General features: G+C 43.0%; 1 protein-coding gene across 6 annotated transcripts in view; it reads left to right on the top strand.

The window, feature by feature from the left end:
* Positions 1-12,940: 12,940 nt before the first annotated feature.
* Positions 12,941-20,628, top strand: part of ATXN2 (ataxin 2) — a 110,682-nt gene continuing 102,994 nt past the window's right edge. For 4 of the 6 annotated variants that reach the window (XM_078154308.1, XM_020970182.2, XM_078154306.1 and 1 more), the window contains exon 1: positions 12,981-13,026. The gene's annotated coding sequence lies outside the window, so the exon portion shown is untranslated. Of the gene's footprint in view, positions 13,027-20,628 lie in introns of all 6 variants that reach the window. The other 2 variants (XM_020970180.2, XM_020970179.2) reach the window with 1 other exon arrangement.

The raw sequence follows: 20,628 nt of genomic DNA, 5'->3' as shown, positions 1-20,628 counted from the left end.
CATTCTCTCATGCCTGGAATGTTCTTCCTCCTCTGTACTGACCTCCCTGGCTTCCTTTAAGTCCCAACTAAAATCTCACCATCTACAGGAAGCTTTACCTAAACCCTCTTAATTTTAATGCCTTCCCTCTGTTAATTACATAACTACAGATGTAGGATAACCAGTGTAGAAAGTATATAGTAGGACTTTCATGACTCTTGTTAAATTTGATTCAATAAACATTAGAGTGTATGTATATATATATATATATATATACATATATACACACACACATATACACACATCTACATATATGTGTAGATACACAATAGGAATGTATATACATACACACATATATTATATATAGGTATGTATGCATATATACATAGTTATATATTATATACATATTATATATTATATATAGGGTTATATATACACACATACATGTGATTGACTAATTATTGTGAGCTCGCTTTCAAAATCACAAATTAATTCAAATCAAACTAAAACACTATGTGCTCATGTGCATGTATTCGTGCACACACACACACACACACACACACACACGCTGGAGATGGTCCTTTCCAAATTGTTACAAGGACCAATCCTCATTAAGGAAAAGCAGACCCAAATCTCAAAAATAGGAAAGCAGCTAATGAAGTTGGTGGTTACTCAGAATTCTTACAGGCTAATCTATTTGTAGATACTGTAGGAATCCCAAAGGATTGAAAGTAATAAAAAAAAATAAGACGTGGAGGTGGGGGGGGAGGCTGTGGCTAGGATGGCATTATTTATACACCTTACTTATAAAGTAGTGGTTTTTCCATAAGGGTGTGGGCGGTATGCTACAATAGTAAGGAGCATGGCTACATTATTTGAAAAACTTTTAAATTAGCCTTCCCTCTCCTCCCCTTCCCTCCCCCAAGGCTGCTCATCTGGTGGTTTAGTTACTTGCTTTGTTTTTACCTTGTGGGACTGAATAACGATGTGGTGACATTATTCACCAGGCAAAAGCTAGATGCCAGCTGAAACACACAGAATAAAGAATTCTTTATCTTGTACTGGAAATGTTCGTGCTGTGCAGAGCCAGAAATTTAAAGAAACTCTGCTTTTGTTTTTTCGACTCTTCCCTCCCCCATTCCGTCTTTTGTGAATTTCGAAAGCAGCTGGTGATTTCATGGCCAGAGAATTATGGAAACCCAATGTCTCTAAATATGTACCATTTGGAGAATGTAGTCATGGTTTTGAGTCCTATTTCTACAGGACTGGTGACAGCTAAAATCATTAGCATTTAGGATTTTTGCAGATTTGTCTTGGGATTCTTATATCTGGCAAAAAAGAAAAAAAAAACAAGAGAGAATCATGTCTTAATTAAGACTTCTTTCTATGCAGATATTTACTACCAGCCTATCGACAAAAGAACGTAAATTTTGAATTGTTTTTGTGGTCTGACAGTGATTGATTTGCACTCTCACCTCATCTCCCTTGTCACTGGGAACTTGCATTTTTAAAAGGGCCGGCCTGGGGTTAAGGGGATAGTCTGTTTTCACAGAACAGAATGAAGCAATAAACTGGCACATGGACCAAAGTCATGCCTGATTAATTAGTACAGTGTACAACTCAAATGAGCTAACTTAGTTACTCGAATACATGTGATTGCTTTTCTTGATGCCTTGAGCATGTGATAATTTTAAAATTGAAAATTACCCTTCATGAAGCTGTCCTTGAAGGGCATACTTTGTATAAAACTTCTAAAATGATTTTATTCCACAGAAACAGTGCGTTAGCTCGAAACATCAGTTCTCAGACATATGAAGGAGAAAATAAAACAGTTCAAAATACAACCAGGATTGTTTTTCCTGAATTTTATGTATTCCACTGCATTTTTTTTCAAACTGGTAATAGTTTATTTTTTTAAATATTATTTTATTTTAAAATGTATGTGGAGTCAGAGTACTGAGGTACAAATCTCTCTGTTCCTTACTCTTACGACCCTGGAAAAATAATTTAATTTTTCTGGCTCTGTTTTCCTCATCTGAAAAGTGAGGGAGGTTGCTCTAAGTCTAAGTTAGTCTAAGAACTAGGGTTTTTTAACAGCTAGTAAGTACTAGCTGTCTGTCCCTGAGCAAATCACTTCACCGCTCATTGTCTCAGTCTCCTCGGCTGTAAAATGGGGATAATAATAGCACCTACCTCCCAGGGCTGTTGTGAGGATCAAATGAGGTAATATTTGTAATGCACTTAAAACAGTACCTGAAACATACTAAGTGCTGTATAAATGCTATTTATCTACCTATCTATCACACAGCTAGGAATTATCTGGGACTAGATTTGAACTCTGGTCTCCTTAAACCCCTCCCAGCACTCTATCCACTGCTCCACTTAGCTACCCCTTGAAAGGAGGGGAAGTGAGGAGGAACTGTATGTATCAGGCATGAGGGTCAGTCAGTACTAATTCGTGGAGATGGGAGTCTAGTGTGTGAAGAACAGAGAAGACCAGTTTGTCTGGGCCACGGAGTAGGTCAGGAAATGTATGTATAATGAGGATAGAGAGAGATATTGGAGACAGGTTTTAAGGGACTCTAAAAGCTACACAGAGTTTATATTTTATTCCACAAATAACAAGGAGCCGCCTGAGTTTAGGGAAATGAGGTGGTCAAACCTCAATTTAAGGAAAATCACTTTGGTAGCTGTGTAGAGGTTGAATTAGGGTGGGGAGGGGCTTGGGCAGGGAGACTGAAGAGGAGGTTATTGTAATAATCTTGATGAGAAAAGTGGTGTGTGAGTAGAGAGAAGGGGATTGGATGTGAGGGATGGGACCATAGAAACAGCAGCACTTGGCAACTCATTTCATCCCTGGGGTAAGGGAGAGTGAGGAGTCGATAAGCTGGGCTTACAAACCTGGAAGAGTGGAGGGATGGAAATAGAAATAGGGACATGCAGCGAGGCAGGCAGCGAGGCAGCTACCGAGGCTGAATTTGAACTTGGGTCTTCCTGACTACAACTCAGGGACCCCAATTACTGTGACCCCTAGCTGCCTCTGAGTGAATGTGCTTCCTTAAAAGGTGGTGCTCAGGATCCTAGTACTACAGACATAGGCTAACTGGGATAGAGAGCACAGTAGAATTGTCCTGACTCCAGGGACATGTGATTCAACAAACATTTATTAAGTATCTCTTACTGGGGAGACACTGGACCCAAAGACAAAAACAAGCAAACACCTCCCTGCCCTCAAGGGGTTTACCTAAGAAGAGTGAACATTTATATAGTTAATTGGTTGGTTTTTCATTCTTGAAGTGGAGCAAAATGTTAGAGTCAGGTTCCAATTTGTGGCTGTTCAGATCGCCAGTAACATTTTACATGCTTTCTATGGTTTATGAAAGCATTTTGGAGATCACCTCCTTTAATCCTCCCCAAAACCACAGCTAGGTGGAGCCATAGAAAATAGAGCTCCAGGCCTGGAGTCAAGAAGACTCATCTTCCTGAGTTCAAATCCAGCCTCAGACACTTACAGCTGTGTGACCCTGGTCAAGTCACTTAACCCTGTTTGTCTCCGTTTCCTCGTCTGTAAAATGAGCTAGAGAAGAAAATGGCAAAACCACTCCCGTATCTTTGCCAATAAAATCCAAGATGGGGTCACAAAGTCGGACGCAACCAAGAGACTCAACAACATATGTGTGTATATGTACAGATACAGGTATATGTATCTATACATATCTATATAAGTATGGATGTGTATGTGTGTTTACAAGTCTGTTTAAAAATAATTGTGAGAGATAGACGATTGATTGGTAAATAACCCCTCTCAGAATCTAGAAGTTCAAGTTTTAAAAAAAAATTATGGCCATGGCATGTGGCCATGGTACTACCAATCATACCATGGCGGTAAATGAGGATGTGGGTCACAGGATTTCTAGTTTGCACCACTCCAGGGTTGATAAGGACTGACAGGTTAAACAGAAAGGTGGGGAAGCTTGCTAAGGCAGGAAAGAAGAGTACTGGAGGAAAGAGAACCCAGATGACTAGATTTCTCAGCCTTCTGCTTTTTGCTGGGTATTTCATATCTACTTTTCTCTCTGAAATGCTGGTCATCCACAATGAAGAATCCTTGATGTCAGGACCTCTGTCGAATATATCCTTATACACCCTTTTCATCCCCCCCACTCCCCAGTATAACACTTTACTGACAACAAACACTGATGTTTATTGTTGAATTGAAATCACTTTTGAAAACAAAACCAAACCTCATATTTCAGTGGATCTGGGATCTTATAGCTGTGGCAAGGACCTCCATTAGGGCAGATGGCTCTTCACCCTGAGATGTTCTGGTCCACATTCTTCCTTAGCAGAAGGCCCAACTCACTCGCTGTTTGATGAATGCTTGCTGGTAGAACTTTCCATGTTCACCTGTAAGAGCAGGAAGTGCTGGATGTCTCCCTACAGGATGAGCACAGATCTTTTTTTTGCTATTTACTTTCTTAAAGATATATTTTTACTGTATTTCTTGTGCATAAGCTATCAGAGGAAATATATTACAGCCTGATTAGGCACCACCTCATATGTCTCTCAAACACTCTTTGGGTTCCCATGAAATTTTGATTCTTTCAAATTCAAAAGGATGCCCTGGTTTTGCTTAAATTAATATTTAGAAATAGCTGCGGAAGTATTCTAAATTTCAGACTCCATCAATTAATATTATTGATTTCAATATTTGCCTTCAAAGAATTTCTAAGGCTTGATGTTAGAAAGTTCCCCCCCCCAACCTCCTTTTGGTGCTAAACTCTTTGACATTACAGTTGCTAATTAACAGCTATGAATTCAATTCAATAAGTATTTTTTCATGCACGTACCATGTGCAGTACACTTTACTAAGAGAGACATAAAGTGAGTTTAGCCTAGCTGGGAACAAAGAGTTCTCTGGGATAAGGTATGTCACCTCAATTTTCTATGTAAATCTACCAACAAAATGAGGACGGGACTGAGACAATGGAACACTTTCCCCAGTTTACCTGCTAGCTTTTTTTCATTTGCATAATAAGTGGATTCGCTGAGGTTGGCCTAAAGGTTTTTTAGGGGCGTGGTTCTCACTTAAGAGTTCAAAAGTTTTTGAGTTCAGAGACTAGAGAAACTTGTATTCCTTTTATTCCTTTCTGTTTCTGAGGGTTGAACTAGGTAGCAGCAATGGGGGGAGAGCTCTTACAGGGGCAGGTTTTGGCTTAATAAAAGGAAAGACTTCCTACCAAGTGCAGGTCTCCCAAAATTGTGTGGGCTACCTCAGGAGGTGGTGAGCTCCCCCTTCCTGGAGGTCTTCCAGCTGAGGATGAATGACTGCCTGTAAGGGATGGCTTGGCTTTCATCGCCTCTCAGAAGGAGTGTTCTAATACTGAGATTCCATAATGTACAGAAAGGAAGCATGGCGGAGCACAGTCAAGAGTCTTAGGTACAAATTCTGGGGTCCAACACTCACTAGCTGTTTGTTATTCAAAACTCTTTTCTCAGCCTTTCTGAGCCTCAGTTTCCTAATTTGTGAAATGAAGATAGTTACCGCACAGGGTTGCTTTGAAGAAAGCCCTGTGCTAAATAGCTAGATAAACAAGTTAATAACACTCGAGAAACTGATGCTAAGTGACTTGTACAAGACTGCCCATTTAGGGACGCAGGATGGGGTTAGAGGTTAAAGCACTGGGTTTGAAGTTGGAAGAACCTTAGGGATAATCCTATTTCTGCCACGCTTAGTAGATTTGTAACTGTAGATAATATCTTCAATTTAGCTTCAACTTCCTTATCTATGAAATGAAATGAGGTGTTGGGTTAGAGGATAGATAGGGTCTCTTCTAATTTAAAATTTTATGATCTTAAGAACTGGAGTCAAAACTCAAACCCAGGTTTTCTTATTCCAAAGACAATTTTCTTTCTCTTAGACCTGAATCTAACACATGGAAACAAATTTTCATTGATAAAGAGGGTCCAGACTCTCATTAAGTGATATATGTATGTAAGCCCCAGTCCCACATAGAAATGAGCCAACTTCTGTGCTGAAGAAGAGAAGAGAACGGAATTTACACTCTTCAGCTCTCCCTTTACTTTCTCTATCCCTCAATTTAACTCAAATTTGGATCTGAGCCTTGCTCCTGGGATCTTGACCCCAATGGTACTGAACAATCAGACTAATTAAGTTTCAAGAGATTAACTATGTCTTATTGTATTTTTAATTTGGCCTTTGAACCAGAGGTCTAAAGACACTCCACAGATAAGAACGTAAACTCCTTGCAGGCAGGGGTTTTTTTTTTCATTTTGTCTATCACAGTCCCTAGGACTTAATAAATACTTAACAAATATTTCTGAAATTGGATTGAATTATTAGTTAATCTGATGTAATGAACACTTGATTGAGAGACAAAAGAGTTGGCTTTCAGTCTTGTCTCTGCCATGTATGAGGTATGACCTTGGGCAATCCAATAAACATTTATTAAATTCCTACAATTTAAGGTGCTAGGCACTGGGGAGAGAATTCAATTCAACAAGTATTTATTAAATTCTTGTAAGTTAAGGTATGAGGAGGGGGGAGGAGAGGGAGAGAAAGACGACTTTCTCCTACAGTACCTGCCCTCAAGGAGTTTATATTATACTTGGGATGGGGGTGGGGATTAAATCCATAAATAACAATAACAATTATAATAGTGATGATAAGAGCTAACATTTATGTAGGGCTTTAAGGTTTGCAAAGTACTTGTATCAATTATGTCGTTAGATCACTTAACAACCCCAGGGAGGTAGGTGCTATTATTACCATCATTATTTTACAGATGAGGAAACTGAGACCCAGTGATATTAAGCTTCCCTTGCCCAGGGTCATATAGTATCTGTGCCAGGATTCAAACCCTAATGTTCCTGCCTAAGTCTGGCATTCTATCTTCACAAACACAAGCACATCATCTCAGTAGGGTTGATCCACTTCTTGGAATCCCCTAGCTACCTAGGGGTGCTGAACTCTACAGACGAGGGTTTTCTTGACTCCTCTCCCCCACTTGTTGGTGACATCTCCCCCAAATTACTCTGTGTTCATGTTGTCCACCCCCACAGTAATGTACTGTAGGTCTCTTGAAGCCAAGGACTATGGCTTAATTCAGGTTGAATTGAATCAATTTGTCCAAGGTCACACAATTGTTACAGAGTGCCAGAGGCAGGATTCCAATCAGAATCTCTTCTGACTCTAGCTCCAGAGCTCGGACCATCACATAATGTGGCTGCTTTTCCCAGATAAGTAAATATAAGATAAATGGGCAACTCTTAACTCACCCTCCCTTATCCTCCCTGGGCTGTTTTCACATGGGGAAAATGAGGCCCTTGGACTAAATGATCTCTCATATGCTTTCCAATTCTAACATTCATTTCTCTGGTTCATTATAAGATGTCCATCCAATCCCCATCGAAATATCCCTTTTGCCAATAAATGGGAAATAAAATGGGTTTCTGAATGCCCGAAGGTACATGACCAAAAGAAGTCTCCACAGTTAAAGCATGACTTTAATTCAGTCAAAGGTCATTTTTGCCTGAATTATGTCTTTGCTTCCCTGTAGTCTAAATTTGGTAAGTGGAAAGACCTGGCTTAATCATGCTCCAAATTTGTTTTTTTATTTTAAACAATGGACAATTAGAAGGGATCACTGGTGGGGAATATGGGTATTTTCCGCTGCTACTACTGAGGAACCTCTACTGATTAAAAAAAAAACGATAGCCTTCATTGGAGCCTAAAGGCATATCTATAATAAAAAATAGTTGGATGAGATGTTTCCAGTTTAAAATTCAACTAGAGCATTGATTGACTCCTGTGAAAGCTGGCCAGCTACCCAAGTTAATTTAAAACTCAAAAGGGGCCAAGGTCTAAAGTTCTTTTATTTTTTTGGTGAAGTCCAGTTTGTTCTACTTCCACTGAGGAAGATCCTGCTATTTTTATCTCCCATTTCCAAATCCTACTCTATTCCCATTGCTTGTGCTTCCACCTCATGAGGAGTTAAGTGTTACTGGTCAAATGTTAAAACGTTGTAAGTTTTTGGAGAGGGCAACAGGGCAATATGGTGGCCTTCCAATAATCTCATGAGGGAATTCTGCAAATGTTACTCTTCCCATTTTAGAAATGAGGAAACTGAGGCTAAGAAGGTTAAATGACTTGCTTTTGAGGATATAGCCAGTAAGTGTCAGGGCTAGGATTTGAACATGGCCTCCGCTGACTTTAAGGCCACTGCTCTTTCCATTGTAGTATACAGGAATACCTCATTTTGTCATGCTTTGCTTTATTTCGCTTTGCAGATATTACAGGTTTTTTTTTTTAAACACATTGAAGGTTTGTGGCAAGCCTGTGTTCTGTTGGTGCCATTTTCCCAACAGTGTGTGGTCACATCATATCTTTGTGTCACAGTTCGGTAATTCTCACAATATTTTAGACTTTTTTATTATTATTATTATTATAATATTTGTTAAAGTGATCTGCTATCAGTGATCTTTGATGTTATTTTTGTAATTTTTTTGGTGGCACTAACATGCTCATGAGTTGTTGAACTTAGATGATAAATGTCCTGCGTGTGTGTGTGTGTGTGTGATGACTACTCCACTGACTGGCTGTTCTGTCTCCCTCTTGTTGGGCCTCCCTATTCTTTGATATACAACAATATTGAAATTAGGCCAATTAATAACCTTACAACGGCCTCTAAGTGTTCAAGTGAAAGGAAGAGTCAATTGATGCCCCAACCTTCATTGCTGTTTTATTTTAAGAAATTGCCACAGCCCCCCCAGCAACCACCATCTTGATCGTTCAGCAGCCATCAGCATTGAGACAAGACCCTCCACAAGCAAAAAGATTACTAACTGATGAAAGCTCAGATGATGGTTAGCATTTTTTTAGCCATAAAGTTTTTTTAGTCAAGGTATTTACATTTTTTAGGACATAATACTATCGTATACTTAATAAGACTTCAGTATAGTGTAAACATAACTTTTATATGCACTGGGAAAACAACAGAATTTGTGTGACTGGCTTTATCTCGATGCTTACTTTATTTCGGTGCTCTGGAGCCAAACTTGAAATATCTCTGAGATATGCCAGAGATCTCTGTGGTCATTTATAACTCTAAAACCTATGAGCCTACATAATCAAGCATAGTTGGCCTCCATGGGATGAAACATTCCAATCTTTGAAGGTAAAGTTATCTCTTCAAAACTGATTTGTAAGCATTAAGGTGCTATATAAGCTATGAGTCATTATTATCAGTAGCTAAATGGACAAGACCCAGAAATCTGTAAAATGAGGGTGCTAGATTATATGATTCTACAGCATATGACTCCAATGCCAAGGGAAACCTGGACATTCCTGTCCCTCAATTTTCCCTTCCTGGATAAATTCAATTTCCTTTGACTGGTAGGGAAGTCATGCTCTCCATTAACATTGAGGAGAGGCACTGTGAGCATCTAGTCAGAAGACTCAAGGGGATCAATGATGAGGCACCTTCTGGGGGCTTTTGCAAAGGGTAAAACGATATGATAGAAACTCAGACTTATTATGTAGTGATTTAAGGTTTGCAAAGCATTTCTCTCACAATAGCACTGATAGGGACTGCAAGTATTAATTTTTTTGGCCTAGAATGACTCCAATGGTTAGTACAGTGCTTGTCACATAATAGGTGCTAAATAAATGCAAATTGATTGATAATATATAAAGAAAGACAAACACTTGGTGATCTCCCCATGTTCAGGAGCTCACATTATAATGGGGCAGACAACATGCATATATACTGGGTAAGATTAGTAAATTCATAAATTATACTCTTAGGAAGAGTTGCCTAGACACTGAGGAATTGTGTCTCATCCAAGTCCACACAGCAGGGATGGTCAGGAATAGGACTTAGACCTAGACTTTACTTAGGAGTAGATTTAGTTCACTCTTCTGAATCAAGCAACACTTAATGAGTACCAACTATGATCCAGATATTATGCTAGGCTTTGTGGCTACAAACATAAAAAAAAAAGGTTCCTGCCTTCAGGAAATTTATATTTTATTGGGAGACAAGTCTTTTTTTTTAAATTTAACATTTTATTTTTTCCCTAATTACATGTAAAAACAATTTTTAACTTTCACTTAACATTCACTTAAACATTTTTTGAATTCCAAATTCTCTCCTTTCCCTCCCCCCAAATTGAGAAGGTATGCAATTTGATATAGGTTATACATGTGTAGTCATGCAAAAAAAAAAAGAAAAAGAAAGAAAATATATGCTTTGATATGTATTCAGACTCCATCAATTTTTCTCTGGAGAAGTGGATAGCATTTTTCCATCATAAATCCTTTAGAACTGTCTCGGATCATTATCTTTCCAGGTTTTTCTCAGAGCATCTTGCTCATCATTTCTTACAGCACAACAGTATTCAGTCACAAACATAATACAACAATTTGTTTAGCCATTCCCCAACTGATGGGCATCCCTTCAATTTCCAATTCCTTTGCCACCAATAAAAGAGCTGCTATAAATATTTTTGTACATATAGGTTCTTTTCCTTTTTTTTTTTCTAATCTCTTTTGGTATACAGACCTAGAAGTGGTATTGCTTGTTCATAATTCCAAACTGCTCTGCAGAATGGTTGAATACTACTTCATCAACAATGCATTTGTGGGAGACAAATCTTACACTTTATTCCCTCCACACACTCTATGATTAAACCACATCGGGCTAGATGTTCTACTAGAGGACTATCCATTCCTGGCTCTGCCGACCTGCATCTTGGGTTCCTTCCCAGCTTCCTTCAAGACTTAGTTCAAAGCTTACCTTTTTCAAAGGGGCTTTTCTTGGTCCCACACAAGCTGCTACTGTCTCTCCCTCTGGATTACTCTGCATGTATATATTTTGTGTATACTAAGTTATTTGGGGTAGCTAGGTGGCAAAGTGGATGGAGTGCTGGGCCTTGAGTCAGGAAGACTCATCTTCCTGAGTTCAAATCCAGCCTCAGAGACTTACTGTTTGACCCTGGGCAAGTCACTTAACCCTGTTTGCCTCAGTTTCTTCATCTGTAAAATGAGCTGGAGAAGGAAATGGCAAACCACTTCAATATCTTTGCCAAGAAAACCCCAAATGGGGTCAGAGTCTGACTCGACTGAAACAAATGAACAAAAAAATTTTTGTTTGTCACCCTCATTAGAATATAAGCTCCTTGAGGGCAGAGATGACTTTTGCCTTTTCTGGCATCCCCGGCTTGCTTCTGATCACAACTAAAATCCCATCCTCTGGAAGACGCCATTTCTTAAGCCCTTTTAATACTAGTGCATTTCCTTTGTTTATTATCTCCAATTGATCCATTTATCCAATTGATCTATTTGTCTTGTTTGCACATAGCAGTTTGAATGTGGTCTCCCTAATTAGACAGTGAGCTCCTTGAGGGCAAGGAGTCTATTTTACTCTCCTTTGCACCTTGTGCTTAGCATAGTGTCTGGCATACAACAGGTGCTTAATAAATGACTGGCCACGGACTTTCTTTGTACCCCTAGCAGTGATCGATTAATAAATGCTCAAAGCCTTTCTCTGGACCCCTCAGTCCTTAGAAATTGCCTGGCACATAGCGGGCACTTAATAAACTTGCTGGCTGACCTTCTTTAGACCCTCAGCGCTTGCCACAGCGCCTGCTTAATAAATGCTTTGTGACTGACTCAGGCTATTAGTCCTGGCCCTGCGGCACCCTGCTGAGATGCTCCTAATTATGACAATTGAGGGAGGCCACTGGATACAAAGGATTCCCAGCTCGGCCTCAAGGACTCACTATTTCTCTGGGTGACCTTGGGCAAGTGACTGCCCTGCTCCGAGAGCCAACTTTTCTTTCACTCTAACGCGAAGGGGTTGGGCTCCGTCTCCAGGTCTTCACGCGGGTTCCCCATTGGGCTCCCCCCCCCCCGGTCCTCCCTAGGGCCCGGGCCCTCCCTCCTCAGCCCTATGTCCTCCAACCCCTGCCCAAGCTCGGGGTCAGGAGGCGAGAGTCCGTCCCCTCCCCCGCGCTCCGGCTCGGGCCGAGGGGCGGGGCCGGTCATGGCACCGCCCCCCTCTGGCACCGCCCCTTCTGAGGCTGCCGGCCGGGTCCGCGGGAGTCCCACGTGCACCCCTCCAGCTCCGGCTTCAGCTCCGGCCGCAGCCTACGCCTCACGCTCTCCTTCCTGTCCGGCCCCTCCGACTTCCGGCAAAGAATCCCCCAGCGCGACCTCCCTGAACCACTCCCCCAACCCCCACCTGCTTTCGGGGAACACCGTCTCCTCCACGCTTTCCTCCTACTACAGCGTGACCGACCTTTGGGTTTAGGAGAGGGGTGTCTCCTTTTGAGGGTCAGCGAACGAGGGGAACGCACGAGCGCGCGCTCGGGAGAGGTATCCTTCCGCCGCCGCTCGTTCCCTGGCGCCCCCCGCGTTCCGTTCGCGGCAGGTCCCCTCCGGGCCCCCGTCCCCCTTCCCCCTCCCGGCCGGTCCTTCCCTCCTCCCTCCTCCCGCCTCAGACTGTTTTGGTAGCAACGGTGGCGGCGGCGGCTCCCGGCAACTCGGTGTCGTCGGTCGGTCGGGCGGCCTTCCCCGCCCCCGACCCTCCCCACCCCGCCCCTTCCCTTACCTCGGGCTTGGGCTCGCGGCTGCCGGCTCCTCCTCCTCCTCGTCGGTCTCGACCTCGGCCTCCTTCTGCTGCGCGGCCCCGGCCTCGCTTCTAGTCAGGCGCCCGGGCCCGGCTCTGCCCCCGGTGTATGGGCTGGTCAGCAGCATGTCCCTGAAGCCGCAGCCCCCCCAGCAGCCTCCGCAGCCGCAGCCTCCGCAGCAACCGCAGCCGCCGCCGCCTCCGGCCCGGCGCTGCCCCAGGCCCAGGCCCAGCCCCCCGCTCAGGCCCAGCCCCCCGCGCCCGGGGCCCTGGCGGCGGCGGCGCCGGGGGGCGCCCGCAAGCCCGGCGGCCTCACGTCCTCGGCCTCCTCGACCTCGGCCTCCTCATCGTCGGCAGCCGGCGGCGGCGCCGGTGGAGGGCGGCAGAACCTGGGCAGGTGGGTGCGGGGGACCCCCAGCGGGCTGGGATGGGGGGGCACCCCTGCGCGGGCGGGGGGATGGGCCGGGCCCGTGGGGCAGCGGAGCCGCGGCCGCAGAGGCAGCCGCAGGAGGAGGGGGCCCAGAGAGGCTGCGCAGGGGCCCCCCCGGCCCGGCTGTCCGGCCCCGCAGTGGGGGGAGGGGGGCCGGTCCCCTCGAAAATGCCCCGTGCCCGAACGGGCCGCCGATGGCCCCGGCTCCTCGCCGTGGTGGGCCCGCGGCCGGAGCCTCCCAAGGGCACTCGGGGCCCCTTGGTGGCGCCTGGTCATCCTCGGGCCTGGCTGGCCCTGGCCGAGCCTTCAGGAGACATCTTGGCCTGGCGACGTGGGGAGCGGGCCCCCGGCATAGGTAGGGTCGGTCCTGGCCCCAACTTAAAAATCCAGACCCACACCTGGTTGGGAAAGGGACAGTCACGGACTCTCGTTTCCTTGGCCCTGCCCCGTTTTCTCCTGAACTCTTCCGGGAAAAAAAAAAAAGACAAACCCCGAGCCCTTCGATGTTGGGGAGAACTGTTTCAAGGGATTTACAATCCCTCATTGAGATAAGGAAGCCGATTCAAATGAATGGGTCTATAGCTATTCCGAGGGCGATTCTGAGTGCCTTTTAAACTTCTGAAAAGTAGGGCTCAGGTATTTAAAAGTTTTCCAACATTATCCTAATAACAGACATTTACTTATATGGCATTCCAGGTAGCAGATTAAAAATGAGTCTGCTACATCCGAGGCGTCGATCTTGCCGAATATTTATAACCGAACTGGGACGGATAGTGGGAAGAGCCCCCCAGCCGGTTGTTGTGGTGGAGCTTCTGTTATCAGCTGTAAAGTGGCCTCTGGAGGCTTGGACCAGATGACCTCAGAGATCCCTTCCAGCTTCAGAATTCTGTTAGGTCGCCTGACCGACTGCCTCCAAGTAAAGTGGGAAGGCCACAGCAGATCTGTTAGACAAGCGTAGTGCATTGGATTCCTTCCCGCTATGGGGAGGGTTGTATCGTAAGAGAGTTTAATACTGTTTCCCCCACTGCGGCTCTTATCATAAGATCCTTAAAGTGGCCCATCATTATCGAAAGCTGGTTTTTAATTTCTCCTTACTTCAGAACCCTTCTGGTCCCCATCCTTTCAAGCACTACATAAGATGTCTTTTGGAACATGTTGTCCCGGAGTGTGTGTCATGTGAATTTTTATCCTTGCTGCGGGCCTCTTATTAATGCTTTTAGAATCGCCTTCACTTTCAACATTAGCTGAGTCCTTTTCTAAAGCTGGAAACCAAATTTCCTAGAGCTGTTTTGCTATTTCTGTTTCATCTAAGTTGGAGATGAAAGTGGGGAGGACATCCCTCTAGTTAAAAAGATCACCTAAGTTTGACCTTTGTCCACAGTAAGTAAAAAGGCAAAGTATGATAATTAGTTCATTATAGGCTATTGTCCATGAAAGTGAAAACTTCATTTTTGAGAAAGGGTTTTTTGTTTTTCCATTGGAATGGCTTTAATTTCTACTGTCCTGTTTGTTCCTTCACAGCACAATATGTTATGCACACAGTAGACTCTTAAATGTCCCTTTTATTTGTTGTCTGAGACCCCTGTTCTGCTGACTACAGTTGTGCGCATAAAAGGTGGCTTCTCTTTAGTGTGGATTTTGAGTAGTTTGCAGAATCCCTTAGGGGGTAGTTTCAAAAGTGCAATCAAAACGATTATTTGAGTACTTACTGGCATGTTCAGAATTAAGTGCTTTTGCCTGTTATCTGGTTCCATAGATTTTTTTAAATTAAAAATTTGATGCCATTTGTATTTACGTAAGTCATTTCCTACATTTAGTCTTTGCCTTCTCTTCTTCCATCATCCCCTTTCCGTGTTACTAAGAGGCAAAGGTCACAGTGACTACTTAGAGGGTATTCAACATTCTGTACCCTTAGTCTCCCACCTCCAAGGGAATCAGTCAGTTAATAACTGTTCGGCACCTACTATATGCCAGGCACTGGGGTACAAGGAAGGCAGAAGACAGTCCCTGCCCTTAAGGCACTCAGTCAGATGGAGACTACATAGAAATAACTGTGTACAAACAAGATGTATACAGGTTGAATTGGAGATACTATCAGAGGTAAGGCATGGTGATTAAGGAGGTCTGGGAAGGGCTTCTTGCAGAAGTTGAGACTTTAGTTGAGATGGGAAGCCAGTAGGTGGACACGAGGAAGAGCGTTCCGGGCATGGGAGACAGCCAGGGAAAATGCTCATCGTCTGGAGAGGTGGGGGAACGGGAAGCGGGGAGCGATAGGGGTGTCTTGTGAGAGAGCAGCCAGGAGGCTGGTGCCACTGGATCTCAGATATGTGGATCGGAATCAGGCATAAGAAAAATGGAAAGGTAGTAGTGGGCCCACTTGTAGAGGGCTTTAAAAGCCAAACAGAATTTTATATTTGATCTGGAGGCCTGAGGGAGCTAGTAGAGTTTATTGAAAGAAAAGGGAAGGCACTAAGGCTCTTCGGTGGTGCAGTATTAGAGTGCTTGGAGTCAAGCAAGATGTGAGTTCAAATCCAGCCTCATACACTTGCTATGGACCCTATCAAATCACTTAGCTTCTGTTTGCCAAGGTCTCCTCATCTGTAAAAAGGGGATAATAATAGCACCTCCCTCCAAGGGTTATTGTGAAGATCAAATGAGATAATAATTGTAAAGCACTTAGCACAATGCCCAGTACTTAGTAGAGACCCTTAAATGCTTATTCCCTTCTCCTGCTCTTAGTTTTCCGATTTTAATTTGTGATGTATCTTATGGTACATTAATACTTTATTGCATTTGTATGTTACACACCCACTTTGCAGTTTTTTGCCACCACAAAAGGTGAATATATCGGTGACAATAGGAACTTCTTTTCTGTTTGACCTCTTCGGTATATGCCTGGCTGTGGGCTCTCTGTGTCGAAGGGCATAGGCTTTATTCTTCAATTTGGCAGAGTAACTGGCTTGAGGATGTCCAGTGTGCTATGTAAGTCTCTGGGAACACTGAAATTTTAAGGTCCTTTTAAAATGTTTTTACTTCTGCTTTCCCATTTCAAGGTATATTTTTAGTAGTTATAACCCACCAGCAAGTAGTTTTTTGTTTTGTTTTGGGCTTCATTTGAAGCTTTTTGGGGGGAGTCTTTTTGTAATTCATGGCATGCCTGAGACAGCGAATTGGTTAAAACAGCTCACCCCTGGGGTTGATGGATTTTTCATGAAGGGCACAGTAATCTTCTGTATACCAAGTAGTTTGGCTTAGGGATCCCTTTGCATACAGCATCTTTTCTTTGAGTGGATTTTTGTCTTCAGTACTTTTAATACTTCCTTTTCTTTGGAACTTGCAACTTCAAAAATAAATACTAAGAAGTGTCCTAGCACATTAGAAAATTATTTTTTCTTTTCTTTTAAATATTGGTGAAATTTATGTATTTAAATTAGACAAATTTTAAAATGGTTGAAAGCTGCCTCTGTTTATGTCTTTTACTCCCACCTTGTTAAAGCATGCTACCTTATTTGCTACAAACAGTGTTAGGGTGCCATACCCATGGTTGTGATTTTCCTGCTTGTGTGGTATTCAGATGTAAAGATTAGTCAAAAATTAACTGGTACTTAGATAATGAAGGGTACAAATGGACCGCAAATTAGCAAAGGAAATGTTGATGCTTCTCCTAAAGGAATAGGATGTGGTAGCTGTAATTTCCATCATTTAACATTCAAATGAATTTTCATTCTATGCAACTAAAAACTGCTTCATGCACAATTGGGAAAAGAACTAAAACATTTATGTACTAAGTTTCTTAACAGTTTCACCAGGTAGAAAAAGACCATTCAGCTATAATAGAAATTAGGCTGTCCTTATCCTTTTGTCCATATTATGGATGATGGTACTTAATCCATAAGCATTGATTTGTTCTTATCTTCTGACAGATGCCATGCCATGTAAGTAATGGGGATAGGAAGAACATCAAAAACACAAAGACAGTCCCTCCGAGAGGGAGGTTACCTACCAAAGGTAGGGGGGGAGGTGCACAGTGAATGGAGCATCAGGCCTGGAGGCAGGGAAACCTGAGTTCAAATCTATCCTTATGTACTTACTGCTTGTGTAACCCCAGGCAAGTCACTTTTCCTCAGTTTCCTCTTCTGTAAAATGGGGATCATAATGGCACCTGCCTCCCAGAGTTGTTGTGAGGAGAAGAGGAAATAATTGTAAGTTGCTTAGCATAGTGCCTGGCACATAGTAAATGCTATATGAATGTTAACTATTATCATTTTTATTAACAGAGGAGATAACATGTAAATAGGTAGGTACAAATAAGACAGCATATGTGTCTTAAAGGGGAAGGCTCAAGTGGATTGAATGAAGAGGGAAAGCTCACATAAGGCTCCCTACAGAAGGTGGCCTTTGAACCGAAGGAAGCCAGAGATGTCGGAGGTCAGGAGTGAGGAGGAAGAATGCTATAGGTAAGGGGACAGCCAGTGAAAAAGCAGAGACTCGTGATGGAGTGATGTGTGGGAGGAACAGCAGGTAGGTTGGTGGACATTCACAGAGGGCAATAAAGAGCTTTAGCTGGATGGATGGAGGGAATAAGCGTTTATTAGGCATCTGCTCTGTCAGGTACTGTCTTAAATGCTTTGCAAATATTGTATCCTTTGATCCTCACAAAAACCCTGGAAGGTAAGTGTTCTTTTTATCCTCATTTTGAAGATGAAGAGACTGAGGCAGTTAGGTTTCGTGACTTACCTAAGGCACACAGCTAATCAGAGTCGTGAGGCCAGATTTGAACTTAGGTTTTTCTGACTTCAGGTCCAACACTCTGTGCACTGTACTGCCAAGACAAATAGGGGATTTAAATTTGGTCCTGGAGGTCATAGGGAGTCAATGGAGTTCATTGAGAAGAGGAATGATGACATTGTCAGATCTGGGCTTTAGGAAAATCAGTCTCCTAGCCGAGTGGAATTGGGGAGACCAATTAGAAGACTATTTCAAGTAGTGGGTCCTAGGTGCTGAGGATCTGAACTCTAGCAGTTGTGGCCCTGGGAATGGAGAGCAGGGGAGAATAGGACGGATGTTGTGAGGGCATACAGTGCGAGGTTTGGCAGCAGTATTGCCTGTGTGGAGAGAGGGAGAAGTGAAGGGGGACAGATCTCAGTGACTGGCAAGATGATGGGTCCCTTGATAGTCGTGAGGATTTTAGAAAGATTTGGATAGGAAAGAGTTCAAATGTCTTAGACTTAGGATTGAAGCTAGAGGAATAAACAAGGAATCACCTGCAGAGAGATGATAATTCAGTGTAGAGACCGTGGTGATGAGATCACCAGATAATAGAGAGAGATAATACAGACTAGAGAAGAGGGCTCAGCGCCAAGGACGGATAGTGCGAATGGTCAAGGTGGCTGGGCCCAGAATTAAAGAGGAGGAGAGCAGATTAGGTTACCTTTGGGAAACTGCAAGGTTCTTTTAATGACCATGATATACTTCCTGAAACAAAGCCCCATCTTCATGATACCAAAATTCTACTAGTGATATTTGGCTGTGAGTAGGGTTCAGTGGAAAGGAGCTTGGTAGGTGTGAGCAGGCTGCAATACAGAACAAATATGGAACTACCGAGAAGAACTAGAATAAAGGATGTTTTCCAGAAAAAAAAATTTTGATCAAGGACATGGCTGATCATATGGTGAGGAAAGATAAAAATGGATGCTCCACATGGCACACTGGTTATTTCCTTGATATATCAAGAGAAAGTGAGGACAGCGATCAGCACATTGAGTGGACAAATTGTGGAAAGATTGTGGAAGGATATGGACAAGAAATTGAATGGGAAATTGCAGAGTTCTTTTAATGACCATAAGATCCTCCCTGAAACAAAGCCCCAGCTTTTTAATACAGACATCTTACTAGTTGTGCAAGGGTACTGGGCATCAAGTCTTAGGGCAGCTGGGTGGCACAGTGGACAGAGCACTGGACCTGGAGTCAGGAAGACTTGAGCTCCCAGGAGCTGTGAGACTCCTGGGCAAGTCACTTCCCCCCTGTTTGCCTCACTTCCTCATCTGTCAAATGAGCTGGCGAAGGGAATGGCAAACCGCTCCAGTATCTTTGCCAAGAAAATCCCAAATGGGGTCACGAAGAGTCGAACATGATGACTGAACAACATAGTTCATTCTCCAAGCTGATAAATTGCTTCATAGTTGCCAGCCAGACTTCATTGGTGGAGGGAGCTTGCTTACTAGAATTTTACTACATACACCAGTGAAATCGTAGATCCATCAAAAAAGATTATTTTTTGGGGGGGGGGAGGGATAGGCAGTGGGGTTAAGTGACTTGCCTCGGGTCATACAGCTAGTAAGTATTATGTGTCTGAGACTGAATTTGAGCTCAGGTCCTCCTGAATCCAGCGCCGTTACCCTATCCACTGAGCTACCTAGCTGCCCCAAAAAAGATTTTTGATAAGCCATTTTTTTAATCTGATTGTGCAGTGGATAGAGTACTGGCCTAGGAGTGAGGAAGACCTGGGTTCAAAACCTGCCTCAGCTAATTAATTGCTGTGTGACCCTGGGCAAGTCACTTTAACTCTTGTCTGTCTCTGTTTCCTCATCTGTAAAAATAGGGGGAAATAATAGCAGCCTTCCAAGGTTGTTGTGAGGATCATGAGAGAGATTTGTAAAGCTCTTAGTGCAGTGTTTGGCACACAGTAGGCACTTAGGAGGAGATACTTGTTCCCTTCCTTTTCCTATCAAGGGATGATAGACTGAGCTACCGTTGTGGAAGAATCATTTTCTTATTGTAGTGATAACTTTATACCTTGATTGAAATTTCCAACTGCATACACCTTTGTCTAGAACTATTATTCTCCGTTTTGGCTAGATGGCAGATGGTATTTCAATAGCCTCTCAGGAGGGATCTGCTAAATTTAAACCACATTCTTAAAATTGTTTTGTGACAATTAAAATTCATTTTTGTCACTGTCAATTTACCAGTCTAACTTTATTTTTAAATTATCTTATTTTTTATTGATGTTTTGTTTTTACATGGCATTCATTAGCTCACATTTCTGAATCTTTCCTTCCCTCCACTGGGATCCTATTCTTGATAAATCCCCTTGTAAAAAGAAAAGGAAATGGCAGTTAAGAGATGGTTGGTAACTGTGGAGAGAACTGTTTCAGTTAAGTGAAGAGTTCTGGTCCAAAGTCAGATTGAAGAAAGAAAGCAGAGAAGTAGAGCCAAGAAGTAGGGAGCTTTTTCTAGGAACTTGGCTTTGTAAAGAAAGAGGAAGAGGGAAAGAGACCTTAAAAGGGGGTGGGCAGGGTCAAGTGAAGGTTAAAAATTTTTTTATTGATATCTTTTGTTTATATATCATTATTTCTGAATATATACATCTCTTTCCCCTACACAGTGAGCCATTCGTTTTAACAGTAAAAAAGAAAAGGGGAAGAGAGGAAGCAGTTGAGCTAAAACTAACCAAAACATTGACTAAATTTGACAATATATATATTGTTCCACGTATGTACCTACCCCCCACGTTTGCAAGGAAGGGATGAGGTACGTTTTCTCATCACAGGGTCAGACTTGGTCATA

The sequence above is a fragment of the Phascolarctos cinereus genome, unplaced genomic scaffold, assembly GCF_003287225.1.
Source record: "Phascolarctos cinereus isolate Bilbo 61053 unplaced genomic scaffold, phaCin_HiC Scaffold_4;HRSCAF=312, whole genome shotgun sequence".
In the NCBI taxonomy this organism is placed as follows: Eukaryota; Metazoa; Chordata; class Mammalia; order Diprotodontia; family Phascolarctidae; genus Phascolarctos; species Phascolarctos cinereus.
Note: the sequence above shows the minus strand (reverse complement) of the source record. Positions and strands in the feature narration are given on the sequence as shown.